The sequence below is a fragment of the Pelodiscus sinensis genome, chromosome 26 (assembly GCF_052426305.1).
Source record: "Pelodiscus sinensis isolate ZL-2025 chromosome 26, ASM5242630v1, whole genome shotgun sequence".
NCBI lineage: Eukaryota > Metazoa > Chordata > Testudines > Trionychidae > Pelodiscus > Pelodiscus sinensis.
In genome coordinates this window covers 18,661,786-18,676,238 of record NC_143077.1, presented here as the reverse complement: position 1 = coordinate 18,676,238, position 14,453 = coordinate 18,661,786, and the positions used below count along the sequence as shown (strand labels likewise).

At 60.0% G+C, this 14,453-nt stretch overlaps 8 non-coding genes across 8 annotated transcripts; 3 read left to right on the top strand and 5 right to left on the bottom strand.

Annotated features, from left to right (window-relative positions):
- Window positions 1-894: 894 nt before the first annotated feature.
- Window positions 895-968, bottom strand: TRNAN-GUU (transfer RNA asparagine (anticodon GUU)). The gene has a single exon. It is a non-coding gene; the product is annotated as a tRNA-Asn (tRNA).
- A 105-nt stretch (window positions 969-1,073) lies between these two features.
- TRNAM-CAU (transfer RNA methionine (anticodon CAU)) lies at window positions 1,074-1,145 on the top strand. Its single transcript has one exon. It is a non-coding gene; the product is annotated as a tRNA-Met (tRNA).
- A 1,383-nt stretch (window positions 1,146-2,528) lies between these two features.
- Window positions 2,529-2,602, bottom strand: TRNAN-GUU (transfer RNA asparagine (anticodon GUU)). Its single transcript has one exon. It is a non-coding gene; the product is annotated as a tRNA-Asn (tRNA).
- Window positions 2,603-4,153: 1,551 nt separating this feature from the next.
- On the bottom strand, window positions 4,154-4,227 carry TRNAN-GUU (transfer RNA asparagine (anticodon GUU)). The gene has a single exon. It is a non-coding gene; the product is annotated as a tRNA-Asn (tRNA).
- A 105-nt stretch (window positions 4,228-4,332) lies between these two features.
- Window positions 4,333-4,404, top strand: TRNAM-CAU (transfer RNA methionine (anticodon CAU)). The gene has a single exon. It is a non-coding gene; the product is annotated as a tRNA-Met (tRNA).
- Window positions 4,405-5,787: 1,383 nt separating this feature from the next.
- On the bottom strand, window positions 5,788-5,861 carry TRNAN-GUU (transfer RNA asparagine (anticodon GUU)). Its single transcript has one exon. It is a non-coding gene; the product is annotated as a tRNA-Asn (tRNA).
- Window positions 5,862-5,966: 105 nt separating this feature from the next.
- Window positions 5,967-6,038, top strand: TRNAM-CAU (transfer RNA methionine (anticodon CAU)). The gene has a single exon. It is a non-coding gene; the product is annotated as a tRNA-Met (tRNA).
- A 1,374-nt stretch (window positions 6,039-7,412) lies between these two features.
- TRNAN-GUU (transfer RNA asparagine (anticodon GUU)) lies at window positions 7,413-7,486 on the bottom strand. Its single transcript has one exon. It is a non-coding gene; the product is annotated as a tRNA-Asn (tRNA).
- Between the last annotated feature and the right edge of the window lie 6,967 nt (window positions 7,487-14,453).

Below are 14,453 nucleotides of genomic sequence, written 5' to 3'. Positions count from 1 at the left end.
CGGCTGACCAAAACCCATCTCATCCCATCAAAAGCTTCTGGCCAGCCCAAGAGGACCAGCTACGTTCCCGGCTCAATTCATCCCTTACAGTCAGAGCCAAAAATCACCAGCTGACGGTCCTTCAGAATCCTCAATGGAAAGGGGGAGAGGGAATTGTGGGAGCACTCGCCACGGTCTCGGTTGAGGCTTGCAGCAGTCATGGAAGAGAGAGCTGGCTTCGGTCAAGTCTCGGGAGTACGGCCACGGCTTGGACGGGTCCTTCAGTCCTTGGCTCAGAGCTTCGGTTGGTAGCCCACATCCTCCCGAGGTAAAAAAGCAGGAGGGCTTTCCTTCCAGGGCCTTTTGCATCTTCTGCCGTGGGAGGCGAATCCTGGTGTTCTGGCTGTGGGGGAAAAAGACAGCCACAAGATGGCGTTTGGAGTCACACGGGCGAGTCGCCTGTCCAAGCGGGACCGAGTCCCTTCCAAAGAGAAACCATGGCAGCCATGCAAGTCCAAGGCTGCACAGGAAACCTCAGGAGCTGCGACTGGGGCTCAGTTCGCGCGGCCACGCTTCCCAGGGGAGGCATGAGACAGGCCCAGAGGTCTGCGCAGCAAACAGGCCCGCAGGAGGGAGGCGGCTAAGAACCCGCGCGGCTCGTGCGTTTCTCCCTCTCAGCTGGCGTAGAGGCGGGAGGGGAGCGACACCTGCCCGGCTGGAGCTTTCGCGCTTGGGCTCGGGGCTTAAGCCCTGAGGCCGAGGCCCCGGCGCGGTTGCTGGGAGACGGGCTCCTGTGGCACGGCACGGCCCCTGAACCTTGCCGGCCACAAGGTGACCTCACCGAGGCCGAGAGGGATGGCTTGGAGGTGGCAAAAGGGAGCCCGCTAGCAAGCGCCAGGAGGCCGAGCGTAGCCACGTCGCCGGGTGGGCTCGAACCACCATCCTTTCGGTTAACAGCCGAACGCGCTGACCCATTGCGCCACAGAGACCTCGAAGGGCTTTCCGAAACGCGGCCTAGCAGCCTGCTCCTCTGGCTGGCCGTGCCAGTGCAGCCCAGGTGCTAGAGTGGATTGCGGGCAGTCTAGCCCCAAGGGAGCAGAGTGGCGCAGCGGAAGCGTGCTGGGCCCATAACCCAGAGGTCGATGGATCGAAACCATCCTCTGCTACGTGTGGGCCGTCTTCTTTTGACTCCGCGCCTTCACTCCAGGCTGCAAGTAGCTAAAGGCCAGGCCAGGATGCCGCCTGCGGGGAAGCTCTCGGCAGCCCCCCGCTTCCTGTGTGGGAGGCACGGAGGCCTCCTCTTCTGTCCTCAGGCAACAGGGCTTCCTCCTGCCCTTTTCCCACCCACAAGGGCCGCCGGGACCCGCTCAGGGAGCGCGCCAGGGAGGCTCTCCAGACGCTCGTGGAACAAAGCACTTCTGGACCACGCTACCCAGAGCCTTCATTCAGGCCTAGACAAAACGCCTAGACAAAGAGCTGCCACAGCATCAACACTGGCCTTGCTCTACTACTCCCAGGCACGCCAAACCCCTCACAAAGAGAACTTCTGCCTTCGCCATACTGCTCAACAACAGGACACGCGAGCAATTCCCTCCGACGCGCCGCTTCTCCCGCATCGCCACCACCCACGCTCTTTAGGCACACGCCGGCTGACCAAAACCCATCTCATCCCATCAAAAGCTTCTGCCCAGCCCAAGAGGACCAGCTACGTTCCCGGCTCAATTCATCCCTTACAGTCAGAGCCAAAAATCACCAGCTGACGGTCCTTCAGAATCCTCAATGGAAAGGGGGAGAGGGAATTGTGGGAGCACGGGCAGCACTCGCCACGTTCTCGGTTGAGGCTTGCAGCAGTCATGGAAGAGAGAGCTGGCTTCGGTCAAGTCTCGGGAGTACGGCCACGGCTTGGACGGGTCCTTCAGTCCTTGGCTCAGAGCTTCGGTTGGTAGCCCACATCCTCCCGAGGTAAAAAAGCAGGAGGGCTTTCCTTCCAGGGCCTTTTGCATCTTCTGCCGTGGGAGGCGAATCCTGGTGTTCTGGCTGTGGGGGAAAAAGACAGCCACAAGATGGCGTTTGGAGTCACACGGGCGAGTCGCCTGTCCAAGCGGGACCGAGTCCCTTCCAAAGAGAAACCATGGCAGCCATGCAAGTCCAAGGCTGCACAGGAAACCTCAGGAGCTGCGACTGGGGCTCAGTTCGCGCGGCCACGCTTCCCAGGGGAGGCATGAGACAGGCCCAGAGGTCTGCGCAGCAAACAGGCCCGCAGGAGGGAGGCGGCTAAGAACCCGCGCGGCTCGTGCGTTTCTCCCTCTCAGCTGGCGTAGAGGCGGGAGGGGAACGACACCTGCCCGGCTGGAGCTTTCGCGCTTGGGCTCGGGGCTTAAGCCCCGAGGCCGAGGCCCCGGCGCGGTTGCTGGGAGACGGGCTCCTGTGGCACGGCACGGCCCCTGAACCTTGCCGGCCACAAGGTGACCTCACCGAGGCCGAGAGGGATGGCTTGGAGGTGGCAAAAGGGAGCCCGCTAGCAAGCGCCAGGAGGCCGAGCGTAGCCACGTCCCCGGGTGGGTTCGAACCACCATCCTTTCGGTTAACAGCCGAACGCGCTGACCCATTGCGCCACAGAGACCTCGAAGGGGTTTCCGAAACGCTGCCTAGCAGCCTGCTCCTCTGCCTGGCCGTGCCAGTGCAGCCCAGGTGCTAGAGTAGATTGCGGGCAGTCTAGCCCCAAGGGAGCAGAGTGGCGCAGTGGAAGCGTGCTGGGCCCATAACCCAGAGGTCGATGGATCGAAGCCATCCTCTGCTACGTGTGGGCCAGCCTCTTTTGACTCCACGCCTTCACTGCAGGCTGCAAGTAGCTAAAGGCCAGGCCAGGATGCCGCCTGCGGGGAAGCTCTCGGCAGCCCCCCGCTTCCTGTGTGGGAGGCACGGAGGCCTCCTCTTCTGTCCTCAGGCAACAGGGCTTCCTCCTGCCCTTTTCCCACCCACAAGGGCCGCCGGGACCCGCTCAGGGAGCGCGCCAGGGAGGCTCTCCAGACGCTCGTGGAACAAAGCACTTCTGGACCACGCTACCCAGAGCCTTCATTCAGGCCTAGACAAAACGCCTAGACAGAGAGCTGCCACAGCATCAACACTGGCCTTGCTCTACTACTCCCAGGCACGCCAAACCCCTCACAAAGAGAACTTCTGCCTTCGCCATACTGCTCAACAACAGGACACGCGAGCAATTCCCTCCGACGCGCCGCTTCTCCCGCATCGCCACCACCCACGCTCTTTAGGCACACGCCGGCTGACCAAAACCCATCTCATCCCATCAAAAGCTTCTGGCCAGCCCAAGAGGACCAGCTACGTTCCCGGCTCAATTCATCCCTTACAGTCAGAGCCAAAAATCACCAGCTGACGGTCCTTCAGAATCCTCAATGGAAAGGGGGAGAGGGAATTGTGGGAGCACTCGCCACGGTCTCGGTTGAGGCTTGCAGCAGTCATGGAAGAGAGAGCTGGCTTCGGTCAAGTCTCGGGAGTACGGCCACGGCTTGGACGGGTCCTTCAGTCCTTGGCTCAGAGCTTCGGTTGGTAGCCCACATCCTCCCGAGGTAAAAAAGCAGGAGGGCTTTCCTTCCAGGGCCTTTTGCATCTTCTGCCGTGGGAGGCGAATCCTGGTGTTCTGGCTGTGGGGGAAAAAGACAGCCACAAGATGGCGTTTGGAGTCACACGGGCGAGTCGCCTGTCCAAGCGGGACCGAGTCCCTTCCAAAGAGAAACCATGGCAGCCATGCAAGTCCAAGGCTGCACAGGAAACCTCAGGAGCTGCGACTGGGGCTCAGTTCGCGCGGCCACGCTTCCCAGGGGAGGCATGAGACAGGCCCAGAGGTCTGCGCAGCAAACAGGCCCGCAGGAGGGAGGCGGCTAAGAACCCGCGCGGCTCGTGCGTTTCTCCCTCTCAGCTGGCGTAGAGGCGGGAGGGGAGCGACACCTGCCCGGCTGGAGCTTTCGCGCTTGGGCTCGGGGCTTAAGCCCTGAGGCCGAGGCCCCGGCGCGGTTGCTGGGAGACGGGCTCCTGTGGCACGGCACGGCCCCTGAACCTTGCCGGCCACAAGGTGACCTCACCGAGGCCGAGAGGGATGGCTTGGAGGTGGCAAAAGGGAGCCCGCTAGCAAGCGCCAGGAGGCCGAGCGTAGCCACGTCGCCGGGTGGGCTCGAACCACCATCCTTTCGGTTAACAGCCGAACGCGCTGACCCATTGCGCCACAGAGACCTCGAAGGGCTTTCCGAAACGCGGCCTAGCAGCCTGCTCCTCTGGCTGGCCGTGCCAGTGCAGCCCAGGTGCTAGAGTGGATTGCGGGCAGTCTAGCCCCAAGGGAGCAGAGTGGCGCAGCGGAAGCGTGCTGGGCCCATAACCCAGAGGTCGATGGATCGAAACCATCCTCTGCTACGTGTGGGCCGTCTTCTTTTGACTCCGCGCCTTCACTCCAGGCTGCAAGTAGCTAAAGGCCAGGCCAGGATGCCGCCTGCGGGGAAGCTCTCGGCAGCCCCCCGCTTCCTGTGTGGGAGGCACGGAGGCCTCCTCTTCTGTCCTCAGGCAACAGGGCTTCCTCCTGCCCTTTTCCCACCCACAAGGGCCGCCGGGACCCGCTCAGGGAGCGCGCCAGGGAGGCTCTCCAGACGCTCGTGGAACAAAGCACTTCTGGACCACGCTACCCAGAGCCTTCATTCAGGCCTAGACAAAACGCCTAGACAAAGAGCTGCCACAGCATCAACACTGGCCTTGCTCTACTACTCCCAGGCACGCCAAACCCCTCACAAAGAGAACTTCTGCCTTCGCCATACTGCTCAACAACAGGACACGCGAGCAATTCCCTCCGACGCGCCGCTTCTCCCGCATCGCCACCACCCACGCTCTTTAGGCACACGCCGGCTGACCAAAACCCATCTCATCCCATCAAAAGCTTCTGCCCAGCCCAAGAGGACCAGCTACGTTCCCGGCTCAATTCATCCCTTACAGTCAGAGCCAAAAATCACCAGCTGACGGTCCTTCAGAATCCTCAATGGAAAGGGGGAGAGGGAATTGTGGGAGCACGGGCAGCACTCGCCACGTTCTCGGTTGAGGCTTGCAGCAGTCATGGAAGAGAGAGCTGGCTTCGGTCAAGTCTCGGGAGTACGGCCACGGCTTGGACGGGTCCTTCAGTCCTTGGCTCAGAGCTTCGGTTGGTAGCCCACATCCTCCCGAGGTAAAAAAGCAGGAGGGCTTTCCTTCCAGGGCCTTTTGCATCTTCTGCCGTGGGAGGCGAATCCTGGTGTTCTGGCTGTGGGGGAAAAAGACAGCCACAAGATGGCGTTTGGAGTCACACGGGCGAGTCGCCTGTCCAAGCGGGACCGAGTCCCTTCCAAAGAGAAACCATGGCAGCCATGCAAGTCCAAGGCTGCACAGGAAACCTCAGGAGCTGCGACTGGGGCTCAGTTCGCGCGGCCACGCTTCCCAGGGGAGGCATGAGACAGGCCCAGAGGTCTGCGCAGCAAACAGGCCCGCAGGAGGGAGGCGGCTAAGAACCCGCGCGGCTCGTGCGTTTCTCCCTCTCAGCTGGCGTAGAGGCGGGAGGGGAACGACACCTGCCCGGCTGGAGCTTTCGCGCTTGGGCTCGGGGCTTAAGCCCCGAGGCCGAGGCCCCGGCGCGGTTGCTGGGAGACGGGCTCCCGTGGCACGGCACGGCCCCTGAACCTTGCTGGCCACAAGGTGACCTCACCGAGGCCGAGAGGGATGGCTTGGAGGTGGCAAAAGGGAGCCCGCTAGCAAGCGCCAGGAGGCCGAGCGTAGCCACGTCCCCGGGTGGGCTCGAACCACCATCCTTTCGGTTAACAGCCGAACGCACTGACCCATTGCGCCACAGAGACCTTGAAGGGCTTTCCGAAACGCTGCCTAGCAGCCTGCTCCTCTGCCTGGCCGTGCCAGTGCAGCCCAGGTGCTAGAGTGGATTGCGGGCAGTTTAGCCCCAAGGGAGCAGAGTGGCGCAGCGGAAGCGTGCTGGGCCCATAACCCAGAGGTCGATGGATCGAAACCATCCTCTGCTACGTGTGGGCCGGCCTCTTTTGACTCCGCGCCTTCACTCCAGGCTGCAAGTAGCTAAAGGCCAGGCCGGGATGCCGCCTGCGGGGAAGCTCTCGGCAGCCCCCCGCTTCCTGTGTGGGAGGCACGGAGGCCTCCTCTTCTGTCCTCAGGCAACAGGGCTTCCTCCTGCCCTTTTCCCACCCACAAGGGCCGCCGGGACCCGCTCAGGGAGCGCGCCAGGGAGGCTCTCCAGACGCTCGTGGAACAAAGCACTTCTGGACCACGCTACCCAGAGCCTTCATTCAGGCCTAGACAAAACGCCTAGACAAAGAGCTGCCACAGCATCAACACTGGCCTTGCTCTACTACTCCCAGGCACGCCAAACCCCTCACAAAGAGAACTTCTGCCTTCGCCATACTGCTCAACAACAGGACACGCGAGCAATTCCCTCCGACGCGCCGCTTCTCCCGCATCGCCACCACCCACGCTCTTTAGGCACACGCCGGCTGACCAAAACCCATCTCATCCCATCAAAAGCTTCTGCCCAGCCCAAGAGGACCAGCTACGTTCCCGGCTCAATTCATCCCTTACAGTCAGAGCCAAAAATCACCAGCTGACGGTCCTTCAGAATCCTCAATGGAAAGGGGGAGAGGGAATTGTGGCAGCACTCGCCACGTTCTCGGTTGAGGCTTGCAGCAGTCATGGAAGAGAGAGCTGGCTTCGGTCAAGTCTCGGGAGTATGGCCACGGCTTGGACGGGTCCTTCAGTCCTTGGCTCAGAGCTTCGGTTGGTAGCCCACATCCTCCCGAGGTAAAAAAGCAGGAGGGCTTTCCTTCCAGGGCCTTTTGCATCTTCTGCCGTGGGAGGCGAATCCTGGTGTTCTGGCTGTGGGGGAAAAAGACAGCCACAAGATGGCGTTTGGAGTCACACGGGCGAGTCGCCTGTCCAAGCGGGACCGAGTCCCTTCCAAAGAGAAACCATGGCAGCCATGCAAGTCCAAGGCTGCACAGGAAACCTCAGGAGCTGCGACTGGGGCTCAGTTCGCGCGGCCACGCTTCCCAGGGGAGGCATGAGACAGGCCCAGAGGTCTGCGCAGCAAACAGGCCCGCAGGAGGGAGGCGGCTAAGAACCCGCGCGGCTCGTGCGTTTCTCCCTCTCAGCTGGCGTAGAGGCGGGAGGGGAACGACACCTGCCCGGCTGGAGCTTTTGCGCTTGGGCTCGGGGCTTAAGCCCCGAGGTCGAGGCCCCGGCGCGGTTGCTGGGATACGGGCTCCTGTGGCACGGCACGGCCCCTGAACCTTGCAGGCCACAAGGTGACCTCACCGAGGCCGAGAGGGATGGCTTGGAGGTGGCAAAAGGGAGCCCGCTAGCAAGCGCCAGGAGGCCGAGCGTAGCCACGTCCCTGGGTGGGCTCGAACCACCATCCTTTCGGTTAACAGCCAAACGCGCTGACCCATTGCGCCACAGAGACCTCGAAGGGGTTTCCGAAACGCTGCCTAGCAGCCTGCTCCTCTGCCTGGCCGTGCCAGTGCAGCCCAGGTGCTAGAGTGGATTGCGGGCAGTCTAGCCTCAAGGGAGCAGAGTGGCGCAGCGGAAGCGTGCTGGGCCCATAACTCAGAGGTCGATGGATCGAAACCATCCTCTGCTACGTGTGGGCCGGCCTCTTTTGACTCCGCGCCTTCACTCCAGGCTGCAAGTAGCTAAAGGCCAGGCCAGGATGCCGCCTGCGGGGAAGCTCTCGGCAGCCCCCCGCTTCCTGTGTGGGAGGCACGGAGGCCTCCTCTTCTGTCCTCAGGCAACAGGGCTTCCTCCTGCCCTTTTCCCACCCACAAGGGCCGCCGGGACCCGCTCAGGGAGCGCGCCAGGGAGGCTCTCCAGACGCTCGTGGAACAAAGCACTTCTGGACCACGCTACCCAGAGCCTTCATTCAGGCCTAGACAAAACGCCTAGACAAAGAGCTGCCACAGCATCAACACTGGCCTTGCTCTACTACTCCCAGGCACGCCAAACCCCTCACAAAGAGAACTTCTGCCTTCGCCATACTGCTCAACAACAGGACACGCGAGCAATTCCCTCCGACGCGCCGCTTCTCCCGCATCGCCACCACCCACGCTCTTTAGGCACACGCCGGCTGACCAAAACCCATCTCATCCCATCAAAAGCTTCTGCCCAGCCCAAGAGGACCAGCTACGTTCCCGGCTCAATTCATCCCTTACAGTCAGAGCCAAAAATCACCAGCTGACGGTCCTTCAGAATCCTCAATGGAAAGGCGGAGAGGGAATTGTGGGAGCACGGGCAGCACTCGCCACGTTCTCGGTTGAGGCTTGCAGCAGTCATGGAAGAGAGAGCTGGCTTCGGTCAAGTCTCGGGAGTACGGCCACGGCTTGGACGGGTCCTTCAGTCCTTGGCTCAGAGCTTCGGTTGGTAGCCCACATCCTCCCGAGGTAAAAAAGCAGGAGGGCTTTCCTTCCAGGGCCTTTTGCATCTTCTGCCGTGGGAGCACCTGAAAGTAAAACAGCTGCGGCAGGCGTACGCCATGGCCACCTGGGGCGGCGCCGCAGCAGGGGCTGCCACCTGCCCCTACTTCCCTGCCCTCGACCGACTCTTGGGGGGCGGGGCGGTCCGTGCCAGCCCGGGAGGCAGCGAGCCGGGACTGGAGGGCCCTGACCTGGGCACACCGGAGGGGCCACCACAAGGAGTTCCAGCACTGGAGTCGGCAGGGTCATCCAGGGAGACCGTACCGGGGAAGTAGTTCCAATTAAGTAGTTCGGGGGAGGAGGCGGGAGGGAGACCAGGGACCGCGCACATGGGCCATGCCTCCCACGGATCACACAGACACCTGTGCACGTGCAAGCACATGCCATGCCACGCTCCAGCTGCGTGACACCCAGGGGCCGTGGCCCAATAGGCACATGCATGTCTGAAGAGACCTGACATGCTCCTGACCCTGGGGCGGTACCACAACTTCACGAGTTTTGCTTACAACACACCTGTTGATACAACCTAGAATCATATTTGCTTTTTTTGCAACAGCATCACACTGTTGACTCATATTCAACTTGTGGTCCACTGTGACCCCTAGATCTCTTTCCACCATGCTCCTTCCTAGACAGTCGCATCCCATCTTGTATGTATGGAACTGATTGTTCCTTCCTAAGTGGAGCACTTTGCATTTCTCTTTATTAAACCTCATCCTGTTTACCTCTGACCATTTCCCTAACTTGCTACGGTCATTTTGAATTATGTCCCTCTCCTCCAAAGAAGTTGCAACCCCACCCAGTTTGGTATCATCTGCAAACTTAATAAGCGTACTCTCTATCCCAATATCTACATCATTGATGAAGATATTGAACAGTACGGGTCCCAAAACAGACCCTTGAAGAACTCCACTTGTTATCCCTTTCCAGCAGGATTTAGGACCGTTAACAACAACTCTCTGACTACGGTTATCCAACCAATTATGCACCCACCTTATCGTGGCCCTATCTAAGTTATAGTTGCCTAGTTTATCAATAAGAATATCATGCGAGACCGTATCAAATGCCTTACTAAAGTCTAGGTATATGACATCCACCGCTTCTCCCTTATCCACAAGGCTCGTTATCCTATCAAAGAAAGCTATCAGATTAGTTTGGCATGACTTGTTCTTCACAAACCCATGCTGGCTATTCCCTATCACTTTATTACCTTCCAAGTGTTTGCATATGATTTCCTTAATTACCTGCTCCATTATCTTCCCTGGGACAGACGTTAAACTGACCGGTCTGTAGTTTCCTGGGTTGTTCTTATTCCCCTTTTTATAGATGGGCACAATATTTGCCCTTTTCCAGTCTTCTGGAATCTCCCCTGTCTGCCATGATTTTTCAAAAATCATAGCTAAAGGCTCAGATAGCTCCTCTATCAGCTCCTTGAGTATCCTGGGATGCATTTCATCAGGACCTGGTGAACAGTGGGATGGGGAATGTGGGAGTATGGGGAGCTCAGGGCGGGGGATGAGGAGTGTGAGGATGTGGGGGAGCTCAGGACAGGGGGCTGGGGAGTGTATGGGTGTGGGGAGCTCAGGGCAGGGAGTCCAGGAGTGAGGGGGGGGCGCAGTGCAGGGATTGTGGTGCAGGAGTCAGGGGTAGGTGGGGGGGGGTGTTTGGAGGCTCAGGGCAGGGGACTGGGAGTGCAGCCACTACACTACTTGGCCACCAGATCCCTGGAGTACACTGTGGCTGTGCAGCCCAGCGTGCTGACAGCACCCAAAGCCCTGCCCCCAGCCCGCCAGGCTTTGTGGGGCACCCCAGAGCGGCTTCCTATCGCCCTTGTCTAGCACAACATGGACAGTTGGTTCCCACTACCGTGATCTCCTAGGAGACTGAGACACCATTCTTCCAGGACGGCCCAAGCTGCTGAGGGAAATTGCCCCTCACCATCCTGTCTGTCCAGGTCCCTCTGCCTCTGGGTTTGTTCTTCAAGGGCCAGACGTGTGGGGCTGGGACTGTCCTTGTTCTGTGTTTGCAGAGTGCCCAGCAGAATGAGTGGATGTCATATACCTAGATCTTACCCACAAATCATGCTGAGCCAATCCTTTAGCATCTAACACCTAAAGGTTTATTATTACAATAAAGAAAAGCATGAGAGTAAGGTTGTTAAAGGAATAGTATGTTACATGCACCGAATCTCCCAGTTCTCGATGCAGCCTCTAGCAGAGATGTTACAGCTGCTGGTTTAAGAGTTCTTGTTGCACATCCTAGGGTCAGGATGGGTTCACAGGTCTCTCGGGCTCTTCGATCCCTGCAATGCTGCCTCTGGGATGAAGTGCTGAGCTGAGAACCAAGATGGCATCGACCACATGGCCTATTTATCCCTCCTTCCTGGCCTCTTCTTGGCTGCAGGAGATCACCTGGTCCTCAGCCTCTCTCTGCTGGCCGCTCTTAGGTGTCCGCCCTCATGCTTTAGGTGTGTCCTTGGCCCATTCAGTGCCATTGTCCCACAGGGCCTCGCTAATTAGCATGTCCACAGGCCGGGCTCTGCCCAATGCTCAACCACATGCAGAGAAATATTCAGGATCCACACAGACTACAGATTCCTAACTACACACACAGACGTTATACAACCACATAAATAGCTTACATAGGACTATCAGATAATAAGCTTCTATTCAGCACCCCACATGGCCCCCTTTTCTACCATTTTCTGGGGCCAACACCCCCACCTATGGGTGCAGCAGTGATCTGGCTGCTCCCCTCAAGATCCAGTAATGTGACAGGCAGTGACTGGAGGAGCTGCCTGGGCATAGACTGTAACCCAGGGGCCCACAGTGCAGCAATCATCAGCAGTGTCTGTGTCTCCCCAGCCCCCATTCAGAGCTGAGTACAGGTACCTCCCCAGCCCCCTCCCCACCCCCGTCTCCTGCTCACAGCAGGTCAATAGGGTTCTCCCATTCTTGGGCCTCTGGTTCCCATGCAGCTGCTCCCAACAGGAGTCCCTTGCAGCCCGCCAGGCTGGGGCAGGCCCCATCTCTCCAGCACCAAGGTGATGACGGATACAGACACCAGGAGGAGCGAGACGAGGGTGCAGCCAATGGCCTAGCGGGCAGGAGATGTGGCCGGCCCTGCAAATGGAAAGGACCTGGTGACAGTCGGGTGCAAAGTGGCAAATGGCTCTGCAGTGCCAGCACTAGGCACAGAGCAGCTGCCGTGTAGAGACCTTGGGTGAGTGCCCAGAGGGCTAGATCTACAGGGGATCATGCTGCAGGGGGCATGTTCCCCCGACAGGAGGCCGAAGTGACAGAGGCTGTTGGGGACTCTCCTCCCTTTGCCCAGGTGGTGTTGGAGGAGCAGGGAAGGACCCAGGTTTGCTCAGGCTGCACCAGGACTTGGTGCAAAGGCCTGACAGGAGCCAGCAACGGACACAGCAGCCCAGACCCTCTCGCCTCTCCCCAGTATGGCTGGCAGCTCACAGGGGCGACCCCGCCCTGGGCACGAGGCCTTGGCACCGGCTGTGGGCTCAGGAGGGGGCGGACATGGGACATAAGCGATGCCGAAGGGAGGGGTGTGGGCATTAGAGGCCACTACCATTGCTCCGCCCCCTTCCCCGCACCTACCCCTGCCCCTGTTCTGAGGCCACGCCCCCACTCATTCCACTCCCCCCTCCCTCTGCTGCTTGGGCTCCCCCACCCTCACTCAGGTTCGCTGGCCTGAGGCTGGGGTTACGGTGCAGGATGGCTGGGGAGTGGGGCGCGGGAGAGGCTGCGGGTTGCAGGCTCTGGGACAGGTTCAGGGCAGCGATGGGAGTTTGGGTGCAGACTCAGAGGCAGTTAACTGTGGGAGGAGGATCCAACAGGAGGCTGGGGTTTGGGGTGGGGGGTGTCTACCCCAGCTGCCTGAGAGATACTAGACTGACTCTGGTTTCCTTGTGTCTCCCCGGCTGGGCTCTCACTCCCACTTCTCCTCTCAGGGTCCCTGCCGGCTCCCCTGCTCTATCTGAATGCGTCCCTGGCGCCTCCACCCCCCCCAAGCCTCACGAATGTGGCCCCGACTGAGACATATCACTCCCCTGGCACTCCAGCCCCAGCACAGATTAACTCTCCTGGGTTCCAGGGAGAGTGGCATTTGCGGGTCCCTCTCAATCTGAGGGGGGGCCAAAAATGAGGGATCCCCGAACCTCAGTCCTCCCTGTCCCTTCCCCTCACCTCAGTGAGGCTTGTGGGTTTTGGAAGAAGGGTTTTTGTATTTTGCTTTTCTCGTGTGTGGTCCCCAACTGGTTTTTCTGGGGGTCAGTGGCCCTGGAGACAAAAAAGGTTCCTCATCCCTGCCTTTAAGAAAGAAAACTTTGAAACCCTTTGTGGTAGACAGAAATTAACATTTGACCTTATTGAAAATGAAGTTTCCTAAAGTTAAAACACCTAATCTGTGTAAACATTCAAATTAAACCAGTCACCCAAGCTCCAGCACTAGCACAATGGCGCCGCGTGATGATGCAATGGACGGTGCGCACCCAGGCTCCTCCCCTCAGCTCTCTTCTGCACCCAACCGCCCCGTCCCAGACCCCAAACTCCTCGGTAGAAATGTGGCCCTTGACCACTTGCCAAAATGCCCCCCCCCCCATTAAAAATTATTGACAAAGCCTGATCCAAATGGTTTTTGAAACGTTATTTAATCCGAATTTAAATACATTCTATACAATTGGGAGGGTTGGGGGGAGGGGGACGCAGCTGCTGGCTCCTCAGCTCCTTGTGCTCTCACTGGCTGTCTTCCTGCTGCAAGGGAAGCAGAATCCGTCACATTCATCCCTGGGGACTCAGGGGTACTGGGCCCCCCCAGCATTTCCACCCTCCTCCCCCCTGCGCTGAGACTTGTTCTGCTCTCTGGTCACCCCCCGTCAGGCCCGCAGGGTGAGCTTCTGACCCACCCAGCAGGGACGTGGGGTGGGGGCAGCATGAGGAAAGGGGCGGGGGACTCCCTGAGGGGATGGGAAGGAGACCCTGGCCCTGCCCCGCTCTCCTGCATCTGCTCCGGCTGCTCACCATGTATCCCAGGAGCTGATGGGCCTGCCCATGCAGGGCGTGGGCCAGGACCAGCCCGGCCTGGCTGGGGCGCCTCAGGGGGGAGCGGGCAGCGAGCAGAGCCTTGTCTAAAAAGCAGTTCTCCTGCTCTGGCGTGAAGAGCTGCCCAAAGACCTGAAATCAAGAGCACGGGAGGTTTCAGCTGACGGCCCAGAGCCCGGCCCCAACTCCTGGGGCTAAAACAGCTTCCTCCTTCTGCAAACTCCCTTCCAGACCCTGCACCCAGACGCTCTCCTCACCCTGCACCCTAACCCCTGCCCCAGGTCACACCTTCCTCCTGCCCCCAAGACCCTCCCAGACCTCACCCCCTCCGCACAACAGAGCAGCCCTAGGCCACTGGCCAACATCTTGGAGCGACCTCCATCAAAAAGTGTTGCCCCCCCGCCCTGCTTCCCCTCCTACGGGAGATCCGGGGCAAGGTGCGGCGCTGCCCCTAGGAAGCGCCGCCCCTTTGAAACGCCGGGACAGCGTCACAAAGGGGCAGCGCCGCCCTGTCCACGGCTCGAATAGTCGAGGGAAAATGCATCGACCATTCGATCAGCGACTCCCCGCTCCCACCCCGCGTCCTACCCGCACGAGGGCCCCAGCCAGCCCCACCCCCGAGCCCTGCCCTGCCCTGGCAGCGCGTCCTTACCTCTCCCACCCGCACGGTGTTGCTGTGCGCCAGGACCCATCTCTCCTTATAGTAGTGCCTGCACCACAGGTCCTCTGCCTGGTGGATGTTGAGGCCTGCAAGAGACAAACCAGGGTGATTCTGCTGGCAGGTCTGAGCCCTTCCCCTCCCACGGGTCCCTGCAGGCATCCCTGGGCAAATGGAGGGGCACAGGGGGCAGAAGGGGAACACAGAGGGACGCATCCCCCCTTGGGCCAGTCTGGGGGAAAGGGC